Consider the following 19,755-nt stretch of genomic DNA (forward strand, 5'->3'; position numbering starts at 1 on the left):
TAAATCTCTGATAGGTCTACTGTGGCCTAAGAATATTGCATGCAGTAGGAATAGGGACTGTAATTTCATTGATATAGGAGATTCTGTGTGAGAAAACTACCTCTATCAATGCAAATCAGCACCTTCTCTGCAATTTATGGTCTTAGAGAGTTGTCTAGAGCCCCGTAAGGTTGACTGTCTTTCTAAGGGCTACACAGCTAATATGTGTCAGAGATAGGATTTGAACCCAGTTTTGCCTGGCTCCTAGGACACTTCTCTATCCGCCAGGAAATGTAATGATTGTTAAAAAGCTTGGAGTGATTATTATGTAGTAAATACGGTAGTAGGTTGTAGAAGTACAGATAGATACAAACTATGTTCCCTTCCTTGAGGATCTTTCATAGGTGGTAAAATAGAACAGGAATACATGAGGGGTGATAAAGGTAGCATCTAAGTGCCAAATGAAAGTAACACAGATTTTTATAGTCTTTTTACTATGAGATTGCTATCGGATTCAAAGAAGAAGAGAGGAATAAAGGTTGGAACGGTAAGGAAGGCCTCATGAACATGGTGTTTTGAGCTTGGCCCGAGAGCTTTAGCATTCCACAGCAGGAAAATGAATGAGAAAGGAGGCAAAGGTCAGAAAGTGTATGATATGCTCACACATTTCCTGAATGGCCAGAGCATCACTCTTTAGCCATCTTTCCTAAATCCCAGCTTCATTGGGAAAACATTTTACATAAAAAGAACAAAAATAGAATTTTAGTTCTGTTAGGAGACAGAACTTATCAGCATACTGATACCTCAGTTTCTACCTCTGAGAGTTATGAGGATCAAATGAGATAATATTTGTAAAGCACTCAGCATAGTTCCTGGCACATAGTAAGTGCTATATAAATGGTAGCTACTAGCTATCATCAGCGTCAGCATCATTATTACTATTACAGCCTTCTTATACTGTAGGCCATGAGCTTAGAGTTTTCTGTTATTTTTGCAATGAGGCCAGTGAGTATCCAGTAAAAGAGTATTTTCTGGGATTTTCCTTTCCTTGTGAGTATACATATTCCCATCCTTATTCCAGTCCAACATGAGGAACTTTGGAAGCCTGTGTTGAGCCACGTATATATAGTCGGCTGATACTGTGTGATGACACAAAATCTCCCTTGAAGTCAGAAAAACTAATGAACATCCTGAACCAGAACTAGGTGCACATGCAAAAGGGACAACTTTTCAATCTCTCAGTCTCTTTTCCCTCCTGGTGATAAGACAAGGATGTCTGTGATCTGAAGGGGTTAGGTGAAGGGTGGATAAACTACATCCTAACGGTCTGTTCTCTGTCCATTAATACTGCGCCTCCTGGATTTATTCTTTCCTGCTTAGTTGAGTGAATTGTCCAAGAGGTGAGTAACGAAGTGAATGTGTAAATTCAGGACATCCATCCTAGCCATTAGAAGATCCACTAGAGGGGCAGAGCCAAGATGGCAGCTGGAAAGCACGGACTTGCATGAGCTCCCCTCCAGGTCCCTCCAAACACCTATTAAAAATGGCTCTGAACAAATTCTAGAACTGCAGAACCCACAAAACAGCAGAGGGAAGCAGGGCTCCAGCCCAGGACAGCCTAGATGGTCATGGGGTAAGGTCTATCGCACGGAACTGGGAGCAGAGTGGGGCAGATCCCAGCGTGAGCTGCGCCTGGACCAACCAGACCACAAGCAGGGCAGAACGGGCCATAGTGCCCTGAATCAGTGAGCTGTGGCAGTTATCAGACTTCTCAACCCACAAACACCAAAGCCAACAGAGAAGGTTAGTGGGAAAAGCTGCTGGGATTGAGGGAAAGGAGTTCACAGTTTGGCCACTGCCCTAGGGGAAGCAGAGGTGCTGCCCCAGGCCCACCTGGTGGGAGGAATTAAGTGGTGGATCTGAGCAGGACTGCAGTGCCAGCTTAAATCTGAGTACAGTCCGGGTTGGTGGTTCTTGGGGGAGGAGGAGCGCTGGTGTGGCAGAGCTTGCTGTGCAGAAATAGCTCTGAAAACAACAGCAGAGCCCCTCAAGCTTGGGACAAAGTACTCTATACTCTACAAGCAGTCATACCCCGACTAAAAACTCAAGGGTCAAGTAAGTTGGCTGAGAATATGGCCAGGCAGCAAAAACGCACCCAGATTCAGACTCAGACTTTGGAATCTTTATTTGGTGACAAAGAAGAACAAAACATACAGCCAGAAGAAGTCAACAAAGTGCAAGAGCCTACAACAAAAGTCTCCAAGAAAAACATGAACTGGTCTCAGGCCATGGAAGAGCTCAAAAAAGATTTGGAAAAGTAAGTTAGAGAAGTAGAGGAAAAATTGGGAAGAGAAATGAGAGTGATGTGAGAAAACCATGAAAAACAAGGCAATGACTTGCTAAAGGAGACCCAAAAAAATAATGAAGAAAATAACACCTTAGAAATAGACTAAATCAAATGGCAAAAGAGCTCCAAAAAGCCAATGAGGACAAGAATGCCTTGAAAGGCAGAATTAGCCAAATGGAAAAGGAGGTCCAAAAGACCACTGAAGAAAATACTACCTTAAAAATGAGACTGGAGCAAGAGGAAGCTAGTGACTTGATGAGAAATCAAGATATTAGAAAACAGAACCAAAGGAATGAAAAAATGGAAGACAAAGTGAAATATCTCATTGGAAAAATCACTGACCTGGAAAATAGATCCAGGAGAGATAATTTAAAAATGATTGGACTACCTGAAAGCCATGATCAAAAAAAGAGCCTAGATATCATCTTTCAAGAAATTAACAAGGAGCACTGCCCTGATATTCTAGAGCCACAGGGCAAAATAGAAATTGAAAGAATCCACCAATCAGCTCCTGAAAAAGATCCCAAAAAGAAAACTCCTAAGAATATTGCTGCCAAATTCCAGAGCTCCCAGATCAAGGAGAAAATACTGCAAGCAGCCAGAAAGAAACAATTTGAGTATTGTGGAAACACAATCAGGATATCACAAGATCTAGCAGCTTCTACATTAAGGGATCGAAGGGCTTGGAATATGATATTCCAGAAGTCAATGGAGCTAGGATTAAAACCAAGAATCACCCACCCAGCAAAACTGAGTATCACGCTTCAAGGCAAAATATGGATTTTCAATAAAATAGAGGACTTTCAAGCTTTCTCAATGCAAAGACCAGAGCTGAATAGAAAATTTGACTTCCAAACACAAAAATCAAGAGAAGCATGAAAAGGTAAACAAGAAAGAGAAATCATAAGGGACTTACTAAAGTTGAACTGTTTTGTTTACATTCCTACATGGAAAGATGATGTGTATAATTTACGAGACCTCAGTATTAGGGTAGATGAAGGGAATGTACACATATATATGTATATAGATATAGATATAGATATAGGGCACAGGGTGAGTTGAATATGAAGGGATGATATCTAAAAAATAAAATAAAATTAAGGGATGAGAGAGGAATATATTGAGAGAGGGAGAAAGGGAGAGATAGAATGGGGTAAATTATCTCACATAAAAGTGGCAAGAAAAAGAATTTCTGTAGCAAGGGAAGAGGGGGCAAGTGAGGGGGAATGAGTAAATCTTGCTCTCATCGGATTTGACCTGAGGAGGGAATACCATACACACTCAATTGGGTATCTTACCCCACAGGAAAGAAGGAGGAAGGAGATAAAAAGGGGGTACGATAGAAGAGAGGGCAGATAGGGGGAGGAGGTAATCAAAAACAAACACTTTCGAAAAGGGACAGGGTCAAGGGAGAAAATTCAATAAAGGGGGATAGGATAGGAAGGAGCAAAATATAGTTAGTCTTTCACAACATGAGTATTATGGAAGGGTTTTACATAATGACACGCATGTGGCCTGTGTTGAATTGCTTGTCCTCTTAGGGAGGGTGGGTGGGGAGGGAAGAGGGGAGAGAATTTGGAACTCAAAGTTTTAAAAACAGATGATCAAAAAAAGTTTTTGCATGTAACTAGGAAATAGGATATACAGCCAATGGGGCATAGAAATTTATCTTGCCCTACAAGAAAGTAAGGGAAAAGGTGATGGGGGGGGAGTGGGGTGACAGAAGGGAGAGCTGACTGGGGAATGGGGCAACCAGAATATATGCCATCTGGGAGTTGGGGAGAGGGTAGAAATGGGGAGAAAATTTGTAATTCAAACTCTTGTGAAAATCAATGCTGAAAACTAAAAATATTAAATAAATTAGACAAATAAAAGACAAAAAAAAGAAATTACAAATCCAAAAAAAAAAAAGAAGAAGAAGACGATCCACTAGAAAACAGAGTAATTAACAATGTACACAGAACCCAAGAGCAGTAGGCTCAATGGAGTGGTGGTGGCCAGTAACAAAGAAAACGACTACAGACAGATGTGCAAAGACAGTCATCCAAGCCATTTTCCTGTTGATAAAGGGTCAAAGAATATAAACAAGCAGTCCTTAAAGGAAAAACTCCTAGCTATGAATAACCTAGTGAAAAAATGCTCTAAATCACTTTCCCCAAAGAGAAAGTTTTCAAAGATCATGGATAGTATTTGCAACCATCACAAACACTAGCGAATTGTTGGTAGAGACATGAATTGGTCCAATAATTCTGAAAAAATAACTTGTAACTATACCCTTAAAATTACTAAACCATTCATACCTTTTTACCCAGAAGTAGCACTACTAGGCATAAACCTCAAAGAAGTCACAGAAAGAGGAAAATGATCCATTTGTATAGTTATAGTAGTTCTTTTTGTCGTGCCAAGCACATGAAAGCTAAGGCATTGCCCATCCACATAAGAAGGGCTGAACCAACATGAATATAAAGTAATACTTTTATGCTGTAAGAAATGATGAAAGGGATAGCTTCAGAGAAACATAGTTGCATAAACTAGTGCAGGTTGAAGTGAACAACTCATATAATAACAACAGCATTGTGAAAATGAACAAATTTGAAACATTTAAGAACTCTGATCAGACTGAGAGCCAACCATGCTGCCAGAGTAACAATGATAGGAAATGTCACTTACCTCCTAAAAAGATCATCGACTCAAAATGCAGGATGAGACATGCATTTTGGACATGGCTAATGCAGGAATTTTTTTGCTTGACTATACATATTTGGTAGAAGGGTCTTTGGGGTGTGACCCTAGAAGGGAGGCTATATTTTAGAAGTGATTCTCCTTCATTCAGTGGGCAATTATTAAGTGCCTACTATGTGCAAGTTATTGCTCACCTAGAGCTGGTTTCTAACTTTATTATTTATATGACATGAGCCTCCAAACACAAAGGTCTGGGGAATCCTATGTCCTTATGATAAAAAGCATAGAAACGATCTCCAGAAATCATGGTAACAATTTCGGCATGCTATTAACTGACCCAAAATATGAAGGAAACAGGATGTATTGTCCATCTCCCAATGCTATAGCTTTAAATTTTAATTTGATCCCTAAGTCCCAGAGACCAAACTGTTAGAGAAATAGAATTGATGTCCTGTTTGAAGGTCCTGCTAATGATAGCTCAGGTTATGTTTTTGTGTCACCTAATGAATCTGATGACATTTGAAGCTAATGTGGAGACAGCTGTAGAAGATAATAACAAAAGGGATGATAATGAACAGGGACAATAGGATATGTGACTGACAGAGGAGCTAAACCCTCTACCCTGTGATGGAAGTTAGCTAGAGGGGCAGTGTGGTGTGTTGGAAAGAACACCACATCTGGAGTCAGAGAATTGAGTTCAAATCTCCCCTCTTACGTACTTACTTTCTTTATAACCCATGTCTTATAACTTTGAGGAAATTCTGATTTCTTTTCTTCAGAAGGTCTCCTGCTTATTAATATAGATAGAGCACTGGTCCTCAAGTGGGGAACAGCTAAGTTCAAATCTACCTTCAGACTTCTGTTAGTTGTGTGATTCTGGGAAAAATCCCTTAATCTTTGTCTGCCTCAGTTTCCTCAAATGTAAAGTAGTGACCCTAATAACATCTACCTCACAGGATTGTTGGGGGAATCAAATGAGAAAACATCAGTAAAAAACTGAGCTTAGTAGCTAGCACATAGTAGATGCTTTAATAAGTGTTTGTTCCTCTATGTCCAAAGGGCTATAAAAATGTACATACCCTTTGACCCAGCAATACCACTTCTAGGGCTGTATCCCAAAGAGATCATACAAATGGGAAAAGGACCCACTGTATCAGTAAGGCAAGATTCATGACTTCAAGGATAATCATGAACATGCCTGTATAGTTCAGAATTGCAAAGTATGGAAAACTCTCAATGTAGAAGGCAGAGGAAATATAACATTTATTTAGACAACAGAGTTTCAAATCCCAAGACCAGCTACTCCAATTCGATATAGCAGTAATTATTTTCCAAACCCAATAACCCACCTCAATGTAGCAACAAGTAAATTATAACACAGTATTATAATAAGGAACTAAGTCATCCTGTAACCTTCCCCCTGCTAGGGCTTTCCTGTAAACAGTTACTCATGAATCCTAATTCTCCGCTCAGCACTCTCTTCTGCAGCTCTGTCCACATTGGTTCTCTCAATGTCTGCTCTTCAGCACTCTCTTGATGTCTGCTTCTCAATTCTGCTTCCCTTCAGTTTTGCTACTCTTCAGTTCTGACCCTCTTCAATTCAGATTCTCTCACACTCTGGGCTCTCCTTGTATACAGTTTCAGCGGGTGTCTGATTGACTAGAGCTCAGGTCTCTGATTGGCTGAATTCATGATTGACTAGAACTCAATGCACATACCATTGACTCTGGCCTTAGTAACTCCCTTTAGGGCCCTGAGGGTTTCATGTTCAAATCTGCTTAGCACCTAGTAAGTGAGGGCTTTAGGCCTACTTACAAATAAAGACATAATCAAGCTTTCCCATCTAGCCCCACCTGAGGCCTATTGAATGGACGGGGAAGATTCTGATCACATTAATACTACACCCACATGTACAAAAATATTTATATCACTTCTTTTTGTGGTGGAAAAGATCTGGAAATTGAAGGGATGCCCATCAATTGGGAAATGGCTGAACAAGTTGTGGTACATGAATGTAATGAAATACTATTGTGCTATAAGAAATAATGAACAGGCAGACCTCAGAAAAACCTGGAAAGACTTACATGAACTGATGCTGAGTGAGGGGAGTAGAACTAAGAGAACATTGTACACGGTAACAGCCACATTATGCAATGATTGACTTTCATAGACTTAGCTCTTCTCAGCAATGCAAGGACCTAAAACAATTCCAAAAGACTCATGATGGAAAATGCTATCCACATCCAGAAAAAGAAATATGGAGTCTGAATGCAGATCGAAACAGACTATTTTCTTTTTTTGTTTTGTTTTGTTTAATGTTTTTCTTTCTCATGGTTCCTCCCATTCATACTAGTTCTTCTATACAACATGACTAATGTGAAAATATGTAGTCTGATGAGAGCTGAATACATTGAGACTATAAATATAACTGACCTCTAGATAGTTTTTTATGATTTGCAAATACTTTATATACTTGTCTGTTTTTATTCTCACACCAGTCTTGTGAGATAAATCATATGGTCATTACATTTATTTTCTAGATGAGGAAAGTAAAATTATGGGTGTATTGGTAAATATTTAACAGATGGCTCTCTGGGGGAAAAATGTGCCCATAACACTACTTTTTTTCATGAGACACATTTAAGTTTAATCTGCATTATTACCATTTTCTCTTAATTAACTCTAGACAATCAACAGAATGGTAAATCAAGCCTTGATTGTAGCATTTGCTGATTTCTGAGGTATAAATGCTCACAGTGAAAGTTGGAATAGGCTCTATCCAGCACACATTACCTCCCACATTCTCCCTCCACCGCCAACCCCAAACAAGCTAAACAGGGTTAAGTGATTTGCCAGGGGTGACAGGCTAGATTTGAATTCAGGAAGATGAGTCTTTCTGATTCCAAGCCCAATGCTCAATTCATTGCATCACTTAGATGCCTCACCATTAAAACAGAGGTTCTTAAATTTTTTTTGTTTGTATTTCATGTACCTTTTGGCAATCTGGTGAAGCCTATGTACCTCTTCTCAGAATAATGTGCTTAAATGCATAAAATAAAATACATCGGATTATAAAGAAAATCAATTATATCAAAATGGTTATCAAAATATATTTTTAAAGTTCTCCAACTCCAGTTTAGGAATTCTCTGCCTAGAGCTTCTTGAAGAAGGCAGTGATATGGTCAGAAACATGCTATAAGAATATCACTTTGGCAGGTGAGTGGAAGATGGATGGGAGAAGAGAGAGACTTGAGGTCCAATTAGGTGGCTATTGCAAAAGTCCTGGTGAGAAGTGATGAGGGTCTGAACTAATGGTAGCCATATGAGTAAAGAGAATGGGCCAGATACTAAAGAAGTTGAATCAACACAATTTGGCAGCCGATTGGTTATGAAGGGTAAGGGAGATGGTAGGGTAAAGAATGACTCAAAGTTTGTAAACTTGGGAGACTGAAGGGATGCTGTTACCTTTGATGGAAATTGGGCAGTTAAAGGAATTGTTTCTACGAGAAAGATGTTGAGTTTTCTTTTTGACATGTTGAATTTGAGATACCTATAGAAAATCTATTCATAAATATCCAACAGGCACTGAGATCACAATGGTACTTTTAGAAACCGAGATCCCTAAGAGAGAAGCTGTAGATGAAGAGATAGGGAGAAGATGGGAAGAGGGCATAGGGCAGGCTCACTGTTCTACTCCACGGTTTGGGGCTGGAATGTGCTTGACTATTCAGCAAAGCAAAATAAAATTGCGGCGATCAGATAAGAATAAGGAGAACCAAAAGAAAACACCGTCATGAAAACCTACAGAGGAGAGAGTATCCAGGAACAGGAGGTAGTCAGCAATGCCAAACAGCACAGAAAGAAGAGTCAAGAAGAATACAGACCAATGCACTTGGTCATTAAGAGATCTTTGGTAACTTTGCAATGAGCAGCTGCAATTGTGATATGAAGTCAGAAGCAAGACTGCAAGGGGCTGAGAGGTAAGTGAGCATTGAGGAAATTAGCATAGACTGATTTTTCTTGAAGTTTGGCCATTATGCACAGGAGGTAAGATAGAGGTTTGCAGCTTGAAAGGATAAAAGGGTAGAGTATATAGGATATAGTATAGTAGGTAGAAGAGAAGGGAATAAGTATTTTAAAAGTACATACTATGTATGAGGCACTGTGCTAAGCACGTTTTACAAATATTATCATATTTGCTTTGTAAGTAGCCTGTAGAATGGGAGAGATTGAAGAGAAGGGAAGTGGGATGAATGTGGAAGAATCTACTGAAGTAGACAAGAGGGAATGAGATTAGAGATACAAGGACTGGGGTTGGCCTTGTTGTGGAGAAAAGCCACCTCTTTCTTAGAAGGTGGAGGAAAGGAGGAGAAAATGGGGAACACTGATACGATGTTTTGAGATGTCATGGGGGAGAAAAGGAAGCATTCAATGATTTTTTTACCCTAAGAATGGACCCTTACTATGTCATCCTAGGCATTAGCTATCCCTACCTTCCAGCTTTGTGTCATCTGCAAATTTTATAAGAATGTACCTAGGCCATTGTCCAAGTCATATATAAAAATGTGAACAAATCCAAATCCCTGAAGGAATCCACTGGAGATCTCTTTTCAAGTAGATTATTGTTGTTGTTTTGAAACACCCAACTTTTTGTGATCCCTTGTGGGGCTTTCTTGACAAAGTTACTGGAGTCATTTGCTGTTTCCTTCTCCAGCTCATTTTACAAATGAGGAAACTGAGGCAAACAGAGGTTAAGTGACTTGCCCAAGCTCACACAGCTAGTAAGTGTCTGAGGCCAGATTTGAACTCATAAAAATAACTCTTTCTGACTCCAGACCCGGCACTCTATCTACTGCACCACGTAGCTGTCCTCAGTTGACTATTAATAACTATTCTTTGAAACTAGTCATTCAACCAATTCTGAATCCAACTAACTACCGCTGTCTAAAATACATCTCTGGTCTATAATAATAATATGTTTGGCATAAAAGATAAAGAGCTGGCTTTAGAGCCAGGAAGATCTGAGTTCAAATCATACTTCAGACCCTTCCTAGTTGAGCGACACTACACAAGTCATTTTACTTTTCTCCACACTCAGTTTTGTCATTTATAAAATAAATATAAGAATAGCACTTGTCTCACAAGATTGTTATTAGGATCAAATGAAGTATCATGTAAAGTGCTTTGTAAACCTTAACACATTATGTACCTGTTAGTTATTATTCTCAAAGGTTTGGATGAAATCTAGGTAACTTCTATCTATAGCACTCTCTAGAGTCTCCTACCATAACAACTTTACTCTGACCATTTTGTCCCACCAGAAACCAGGACTCTACTCCAAGCTCTAATTGGTTATCTTTTTTACCTTATCTAGTTGGGATACCTCCTAGAATCTCTCAGGTGCTTCCTAGAATCTCTCCTACTTCATCAATCACTCCATTTCTAACACTTCTTTATGTTTTTCCATATCCCATTAGAATATAAGCTCCTTGAGGGCAAAGACTATCTTGCTCACTTTTACAGTGTATGTATCCTCAGTATTTAGCACAAAGTCTGACATATAGGAAGTTCTTAATAGATATTCTTTGTCTATGTCATTCTTCTCTCTCCCTTCTCTTTCTGTCTCTGTCTCTCTTCTTTTTCTCTTCTCTCTGACTCTCTCCTCTCTTCCACTGCCTCTTCTCTTTGTCTCTCCCTCTATTTGTCTGTCTCTCTTCTCTTTCTCTGTTTGTGTCTCTCTGTCTCTGTCTGGCTTCCTCTCTCTCTCTGTCTCTGTCTCTCCCTGATTTGGTGAACTAATAAATCTGTTGAGCTGTGTTGGCTTCTGTGATTACCATTTCATTTTATAGCTCTTTGTATGGGCCCAAGACAAGCTCACTGGCCCAAAGTTTATAGACTCAGTTTTCTTTCCTTTTTTGAACACACACACACACAAAAAAAAAAATTTGTACTTCTCCAGGAGTATGACCAAAAAATATTTTAATAATGCTTGTTTTTAAATGCAAATGAGATTTGTTTGAATTTGTGTCAATTAATAGTTGGGTTTTTTCCTCATATCATATTTTGTTTTACTGACCCTCCCAACCAAGGGCAGTTTGTCCTCTCTATTTTATTGTCCTCCAGTTGCAAAAAAGATTCTGATTTTATCGTAAAAAAGAAAGTCGTACATCATCTTGAAAAATTTCATCTTCTAGAACTCCAATTTCCAGAACTTTTTTTATTAAGCAGAAATTCCTCCCCTCTCCCCATTTGGGTATAAAAATCTTCTTATGCATTTTTACTTAGATATGGCATTAAATCAGGGTAGCTTCATCTTTCAAATTAAGGGGATAATAAGAAAGAAAAGCTTTTAAAAGTATTTTTAAAAAAATTAACAATGAGAAAAGGTAGATGAAGAATAGTGAGCCAACATTAAGGAAATTGGTATTACATGAATTTCATCTATTGAATAAGGCACTAAAATATCCAATACTCTGCTGAAGTAAGTCCTTAATAGAAGAAATGGGGATAGAGATTTTTTTCTTCCTTTTATTTAATAATTTAGAAAATTAAATATAAAACACTATGTTAATATGCTATAAAAGAGTAAATCAGTATACATGAAAGATGAAATTTTGTAGGAATGTGAATTTGAAGGGTTCTTTTATGCATATTGGACTTTGGGATTATATGTTCTCTGAGGTACACATTTAGAAACCTAATTAGTAATCCAAAAATAATTATCATTATAGATAGTACCTTACTTTTAAATTCTCTTCCACAAATTACCACTACAAATGTGTTTGCCTTCATTAAGGGCTTAAAAGAGTGTCATTTTCCATACTGCATACTTAGCAGTGAAGATTCGAGTCCATTTTCTATACATGTAACTTATAAGTTTGAGCGCTGTTGTTTTCCTAACAAAATGGCCAATTTCCGAGTTTCCTACATTTTCCCCCCTGCAAAGGAGAAGAATGAAGAAGAAATAGTCATTAGTACTGTTGGCAATGTATGCGCATTTTCTAACATCCTGTACCCTGATTATGCTAATATCTGTTTGGATAGTTTGCCATCCCAAGGATCACTTGCACTGTCCCTGTTTTGGACCATTAGTCCCTGAGGATTCTTTTTTTTTAACCCTTCAGGCATCCAAACCTTGATTTAAGGACTTTTTCCCGCCATCTATCTGGTTTGGCCATGTGGTTGACTAAACTTGAGGGTGCACTTTGCAGCCAAAGGTTCATTTTCCTCAATTTGTTAAGTGGCTAATTATAAAGGTTCACAAAAGAAATGATACAAAGGGAGGAAGGAGAGGAGCCCTGCTTTTCTCAGGAGCCCCATGAGGCTTGTACAAGTGTCATTTGTAAAACCCAAGCACAAATTAAACAGTGGCTATAATAAGCTTCTAGGAGCTGGTGGATAATGAAAGGGAAATTCCTATGTCGATGCAAAGCAGGCACTAAATGGGTTGTTTTTATGTTTGACAACAAGGTCCTTATGTAACTCTTCATGAATTCAGCATCTGCTGCTACAAGAGCACCCTTAGATAGAGTAGACCATAACAAGCAAAATAAAACGATGACAATAAATTCTGGGTCTGCAGCTGTGATTTCCAGTTTCATTTTTACTCTATGGTATATTAATAACACTTTTGAAGAGCCAATAAAAATCTGGCATTGTTTCCTGAATAAATGGATTTTTTTTTTAAAAAAAATAAAGTTATTGGAAGTTACAATTAGAAGATGAAGCAGGTTGCATTTAGGTAAGTAACAAATGCTGCCTATTCATCTGCCAACAATCAGTCTAACCAACCAGGCTATTGAATTCTAAAGATACATACCAACCTTTCCCAACAACTGAAAAATGACTGGCAAAAAAAAAGAACCTGATTTTTTTTCCTTTTTTTTCGCAGTCGAGTATTTAAGGAGACAATGAAAAGATCTTGGCATTGCTGCTAACCTTTCACCAAAACATATCTCTATGCATAGCATTCACATCATTATGTAAGACATTTGCAAATAAGTATAATGCTTTTGCCTTTGGGAAAACCCTCCTGCTCTAATGTATTCATGAAAGATGAATTAACAGTTCTTTAGGTATGATAAAAAGATTCAGAGCATTGATATTAAAAAAGCAAGATCATCATTTATTTTTTTTAATCCTCAACTGCTTACTTGGCAGGTCTAGGTTTTATTTGCCCTAAAGTGCTTGTTCCCTCCTGATTGAAACTCTTTCCTTTTCCTTCTCCTGCTTCATTTAAGGTCACTGCCCACTCTCCCTCTCTGCTGAAGGCTGCTGGCCTTAACACTTCGGTCATACTTTCTGAAATCAAGGCCTTTGGCTGGCTTCAGATCCCTCCCAGGCTTTCTGTTTGCCTGCCCTTTGCCTTGTCATCAGGCGACCCTGTGATTACTACTATGATCTGAAGATCATAGGATATCTGTGATGCCCAACATCAGATACACCAAGAGCTTGCCACTAATGTATCAATTGTCCTTGAACCTAATTTGCCATTTAATTGGAAGGTCATAGTTTAATCTATAGGGTTGGGCTTTCAAGGCATTCTGTGTTTGGGTTATGGTATAATAATCATTTTAAGTGAAATTGATGATTGTAAAAAAGAAAGAAAGAAAGGAAGGAAGGAAGAGAAAAGGGAAGGAAGGAAGGAAGCAAGGAAGGAAGAAAAGAAAGAAAGAGAAAGAAAGGAAGAAAACAGGAGGGGAGATAATGTCTACTCTGATAAAAAGAAACCTGTAAGTAACCAGAAAAAAATACATCTTTGGGTAAATAAAACCACCTTTCAATCAAGGTTTTAAAAGAAGGTTACTAAAATAAGGGGGCTGCTAGGTGGCACAGTGGATAGAGTACCAGTCCTGAAGTTAGGAAGACTCATCTTTCTGAGTTCAAATATGGCCTCAGACATTTACTAGTTGTGTGACCCTGGGCAAGTCACTTAACCCTGTTGGTCTCAGTTTCCTCATTCATAAAATGAGCTGGAGAAGGAAATGGAAAACCACTCTAGTATGCTTGCCAAGAAAGCCCCGAAAGCCCAAGAAAGCCCACAAAGAGTTGGACACAACTGAATAACAAACAAAAACTAAAATAAGAGGGACTTGGTTCATATTTTATTGTCTTGGAGTCACTGAGAAGGGTATCAAGTTTTTTTCAGTACCAAGAAGAATATGTGTGTATATATATCTATATATCTATATATACATACATACATACATATGTATATGTATATATACATATGTATGTATGTATATATATAGATATATATATATATAGTAGAAGGATATTAAAAAACTACTCCCTCTAGAATCATTAAGAAATAACTTTACTCTAAAAAGCTGTTTCCAAAGTCCTTAAATAATAGATCAAGGAGAGAGGAGCCTTTCTTGAGGAAATAGATTAAGGGTGGCACCCAATCTTTTGAGACAGAGCAATTATTTGTCTGGTTCACTGCCTTCTCACCAAGGTGAAATGACTGGGCTGGACCCCATCCTTCTCCATTGAGAAATGATTAAAATATAGATGGAAGAGAGAAGGTCCCTTTGCTCCAGAAATAAGTGGAGTGGTCCAGGTGACTTGGTTAGTCTACCATTCTTGAATTTTAACCTAGATTGCATTTAAGATATCTTTTCTTGGTTCAGCGTTCATTTAATACCTCAAATCATAGAGTATTGGGGTAGATTCATGGCAAAGAGATAGAGGACTATACCAGTTTGGATTCTCTCCAAGTTAGAAATGACTTCAATATATAATAACGATAATTTAAATAAAATTGTTTCTGTCAGACTTAAGCCTAAAAACATTGTGGAGAAATGTGTTTATAGAGGAAACATTTAAAAGTTGATTTACAAATTAAGTCTCCTAGGTCTTCGGAACTTCAGTATCTCCAAACCTCTGGGCCTCAGCTTAAGTACTCAGAAAAGGTTATTTTGAGACTCAAATGAGACAATTATTAAAGTGCTTTATTTGTCATTTATTATTAATATTGTCAAAAAATCAACATCTCTTAGGTAGGACAGGTGTAGTATGTGACCAATAGGAGGTGTAATGAGGAAACAAGATTTAGAGTTTTAATGAGGTATTCAAGCTTGGCAAAACTGGTTCCTACTATGCAAATTCCAGAGCCAGAGAGAAAGCATAAAAATCCTTTTAGGCTGTTGTGTTACTCAGAGGCCAATGATACAAAACATTGTGGTTCCTTTTCAATACAGTTCTGCTTTGACTTATCAAATTTTCTAGTCTGGCAAAGGCAAAGAAATGGGTCAAATTACCTTTACATTTATACCAGTGGTCAACATTTCTTCTGCTTCTTCCCCCAACTCATTCTAGGATTCTATACCTTGGTGCCATTCAGACTGGTTTACTTTTAAAACTTATAATAGTGTACTTTTTAAAGTTAAAGTTTAAAATTCTCCTTAAAGGGACAATTCACTGACATAGCCCTCAGTGTATCTGACATGGTTGAGATGTAACTATAAATTAATGGGATTACATGAGTCGCCCATGAATATCACCTCATTTTTATAGTTTCTCCTTTTATAGGTCACTCATTACACCTATCCTACCTAACAGATGTTAATTAGCTTCCTATTTGCTCACAAGGACACTTTGAGGCACTAAATAACCCAGGGCTTTATGGACTTAAATTATAAAACAATCCTTTTAGATGATTCCTTCCTTCATGCATATTCTTCTTGGTGACAAGAAAAAAAATTGTAACATTCCTGTCAATGATTCTCAGATACTAACTTTTTTTAATTCCATACTTTATTATTTAATATTTTTTAGTTTTCAGCATTGATTTCCACAAGATTTTGAGTTACAAATCGGATATTAACTTTTTAAAAAATGAAACCTTTTAGCACTCACTTTTCTCTAGTTTAAACAATGTTTTAATTCACCTGAAGGGCATCTCTAATCTCTATCTGGGACATCCTCTATCTGGGAAGAAACTTTTTTCCCCTTTTCTTTTACCAATGTCCTTCAATTATTGATTTTACTTATTGGTCCATAATTTCAAACACAGTGACAATAGTCCTAAGATAAATCAATCATCTTCAATTTTTTAAAGTAGCAATAACAAATAAGTTCAAGAAAAATCTATACCCTCAGGACAAGATTATGGTGGATCTGAAGTTATGCACACGTGGTCCTTATGTATTTCATTAGTTAAATTCAGTGGTCCTCAGACCCAGAACTGAGGGTCTTGTAAGCTTTATAGTGACATATAAATGTGAGTTATTTTTATTATTATTGAGTTTCGAGGCTCTGCCATCCTGCAAAAACAAAATTAGGTAATTGTGGGTATGAAACTGAAGAAATCTGAACATTAATCAGCATGGGCCTCAGTTTCCTCACCTGTAAAATTAAGGGGTTGGACTAGGTAGTCTCTGAAATCTCTTCCAACTCTAGATTTGTGATTTTATGATTTATGATCCTATGAAACTATCTTGTAGTTATCCATAAGTCTATGTCTACAAAGTATAAAATGGAGCTCTGGTAATTTTTGGATTTAATGTGATCATCAAAGACAACCAGATTGAGACTATTCAGGTACTCTAATTAAAAACTAATAATCAGGGCTACATTATCCATTCTGGCTATCTTAACTGATAAAATTCACACATTTTCCAAGTTTCTATTTCACTTTGTGTTATATAGGCTAAGCCTATAATCCAGGATTCTGTTTTGCCTATTTTACTTTGCTTTTATACCCATCAAGGAGGAGGGAGAATTCAACTTCTTAAGTATATCCACCTAGGCAAATTTCTTTTTTTTTTTAATTTTATTTTATTTTTTAATTTATTTAACATATTTAGTTTTCAGCATTGATTTTCACAATAGTTTGAATTACAAATTTTCTCCCCATTTCTACCCTCCCACCCACTCCAAGATGGCATATATTCTGGTTGCCCTGTTCCCCAGTCAGCGCTCCCCTCTGTAACCCCACTCCCCTCCCATCCCCTTTTCCCTTCCTTTCTTGTGGGGCAAGATAAATTTCTACACCCCATTGTCTGTGTATCTTATTTTCTAGTTGCATGCAAAAACATTTTTGTTGTTTTTGAACATCTGTTTTTAAAACTTTGAGTTCCAAATTCTCTCCCCTCTTCCCTTCCCACCCACCCTCCCTAAGAAGTCAAGCAATTCAACATAGGCCACATGTGTATCACTATGTATAACCCTTCCACAATACTCATGTTGCGAAAGACTAACTATATTTTGCTCCTTCCCAACCCATCACCCTTTATTGAATTTTCTCCCTTGACCCTGTCCCCTTTCAAAAGTGTTTGTTTTTGACTACCTCCACCCCCATCAGCCCTCCCCTCCGTCATCCCCCCCATTTATTTTTATCTTCTTCCCTCTTCTTTCCTGTGGGGTAAGATTCCCAATTGGGTATGTATGGTATTCGCTCCTTAGGCCAAATCTGATGTGAGCAATATTCACTCATTTCCCCCCTCTTCCGCCCTCTCCCCTCCTCCCACAGAACTGCTTGCTCTTGCCTCCTTTATGCGAGATAATCCACCCCATTCTATCTCTCCTTATCTCCCTCTCTCAGTATGTTCCTCTCTCATCCCTTAATTTGATTTTATTTCTTTTAGATATCTTCCCTTCATCTTCAACTCACCCTGTGTCCTCTCTCTCTCTCTCTCTTTCTCTCTCTCTCTCTCTCTCTCTCTCTCTCTATATATATATATATATATATATATATATACATATATACATATATATATATATATATATACATATATATATATATACACACACACACACACATAGATATATACATACATACACATTCACCCATATATATATATATACATAAACATATATGTATGCATATTCCCTTCAGCTACCCTAATACTGAGGTCTCATGAATCATACTCGTCATTTTTCCATGTAGGAATGTCAACAAAACAGTTCACCTTTAGTAAGTTCCTTGCAATTTCTTTTTCTTGTTCTTTTTCTTGATTACCTTTTCATGCTTCTCTTGATTCTTGTGTTTGAAAGTCAAATTTTCTATTCAGTTCTGGTCTTTCTACTGAGAAAGCTTGAAAGTCCTCTATTTTATTGAAAATCCATATTTTGCCTTGGAGCATGATACTCAGTTTTGCTGGGTAGGTGATTCTAGGTTTTAATCCTAGCTCCATTGACCTCCGGAATATCGCATTCCAAGCCCTTCTATTTCTTAATGTAGAGGCTGCCAGATCTTGGGTTATTCTGATTATGTTTCCACAATACTCAAATTGTTTCTTTCTGGCTGCTTGCAGTATGTTCTCCTTGATCTGGGAGCTCTGAAATTTGGCGGCAATATTCCTGGGAGATTTCTTTTTGGGATCTATTTGAGGAGGCGATCGATGGATTCTTTCAATTTCTATTTTGCCCTGTGACTGTAGAATATCAGGGCAGTTCTCCTTGATAATTTCTTGAAAGATGATATCTAGGCTCTTTTTTTGATCATGGCTTTCAGGTAGTCCAATCATTTTTAAATTATCTCTCCTGGATCTATTTTCCAGGTCAGTGGTTTTTCCAATGAGATATTTCACATTGTCTTCCATTTTTTCATTCCTTTGGTTCTGTTTTATATTATCTTGATTTCTCATCAAGTCACTAGCTTCCACTTGCTCCAATCTAATTTTTAAAGTAGTATTTTCTTCAGTGGTCTTTTGGACCTCCTTTTCCATTTGGCTAATTCTGCCTTTCAAGGCATTCTTCTCCTCATTGGCTTTTTGAAGCTCTTTTGCCATTTGAGTTAGTCTGTTTTGTAAGGTGTTGTTTTCTTCAGTGTATTTTTCAGTATTTTTTTGGGTCTCCTTTAGCAAGTCATTGACTTGTTTTTCATGGTTTTCTTGCATCCTTCTCATTTCTCTTCCCAATTTTTCCTCTACTTCTCTAACTTGCTTTTCCAAATCCTTTTTGAGCTCTTCCATGGCCTGGGACCAGTTCATGTTTTTCTTGGAGGTTTCTGTTGTAGGCTCTTTGATTTTATTAATTTCTTCTGTCTGTATGTTTTGATCTTCTTTGTCAGCAAAGAAAGAATGCAAAGTCTGAGACTGAATCTGGGTGCGTTTTCACTGCCTGGCCATATTCCCAGCCAACTAACTTGACCTTTGAGTTTTTCAGTGGGGTATGACTGCTTGTAGACTACAGAGTTCTATGTTCCACGTTTGGTGGGGAGGTGCCAGCTCTGCCACACCAGCACTGCTCCTTTCCCAAGAACCCCCAACCCGAACTGGGCTTAGATCTTCAGCAGGCTGTTGCACTCCTGCTCTGATCCGCCACTTAATTCCTCCCACCAGGTGGGCCTGGAGCCGGAACCAACAGCAGCTTTGGCTGCCCCACCTCCGCTGCCCCCAGGGCTGGAAGCCGAACCTCGAACTCCTTCCATTCCCGCAGCTTTTCCCACTAACCTTCTCAGCAGTCTTTGGTATTTGTGGGTTGAGAAATCTCGTAACTGCCGCAGCTCACTGAATCAGGGCGCTAGAGCATGTTCTGCCCGGTTGCTGGTCTTGTTGGTCCACTCCGCTCAGGCTGGGCTCTGCTCCACTTCGTTCCCAGCTCCCAGCTCCCAGCTCCATGTGGGATAGACCTCACCCAGAGACCATCCAGACTGTCCTGGGTTGGAGCCCTGCTTCCCTCTGCTGTTTCGTGGGTTCTGCCATTCTAGAATTGGTTCAGAGCCAATTTTTATAGGTTTTTAGAGGGACTCGGTACAGAGCTCACGCTATTCCCTGCTTACCAGCCGCCATCTACCACCT

This window comes from Trichosurus vulpecula, chromosome 4 (genome assembly GCF_011100635.1).
Source record: "Trichosurus vulpecula isolate mTriVul1 chromosome 4, mTriVul1.pri, whole genome shotgun sequence".
NCBI classification, from domain to species: Eukaryota; Metazoa; Chordata; class Mammalia; order Diprotodontia; family Phalangeridae; genus Trichosurus; species Trichosurus vulpecula.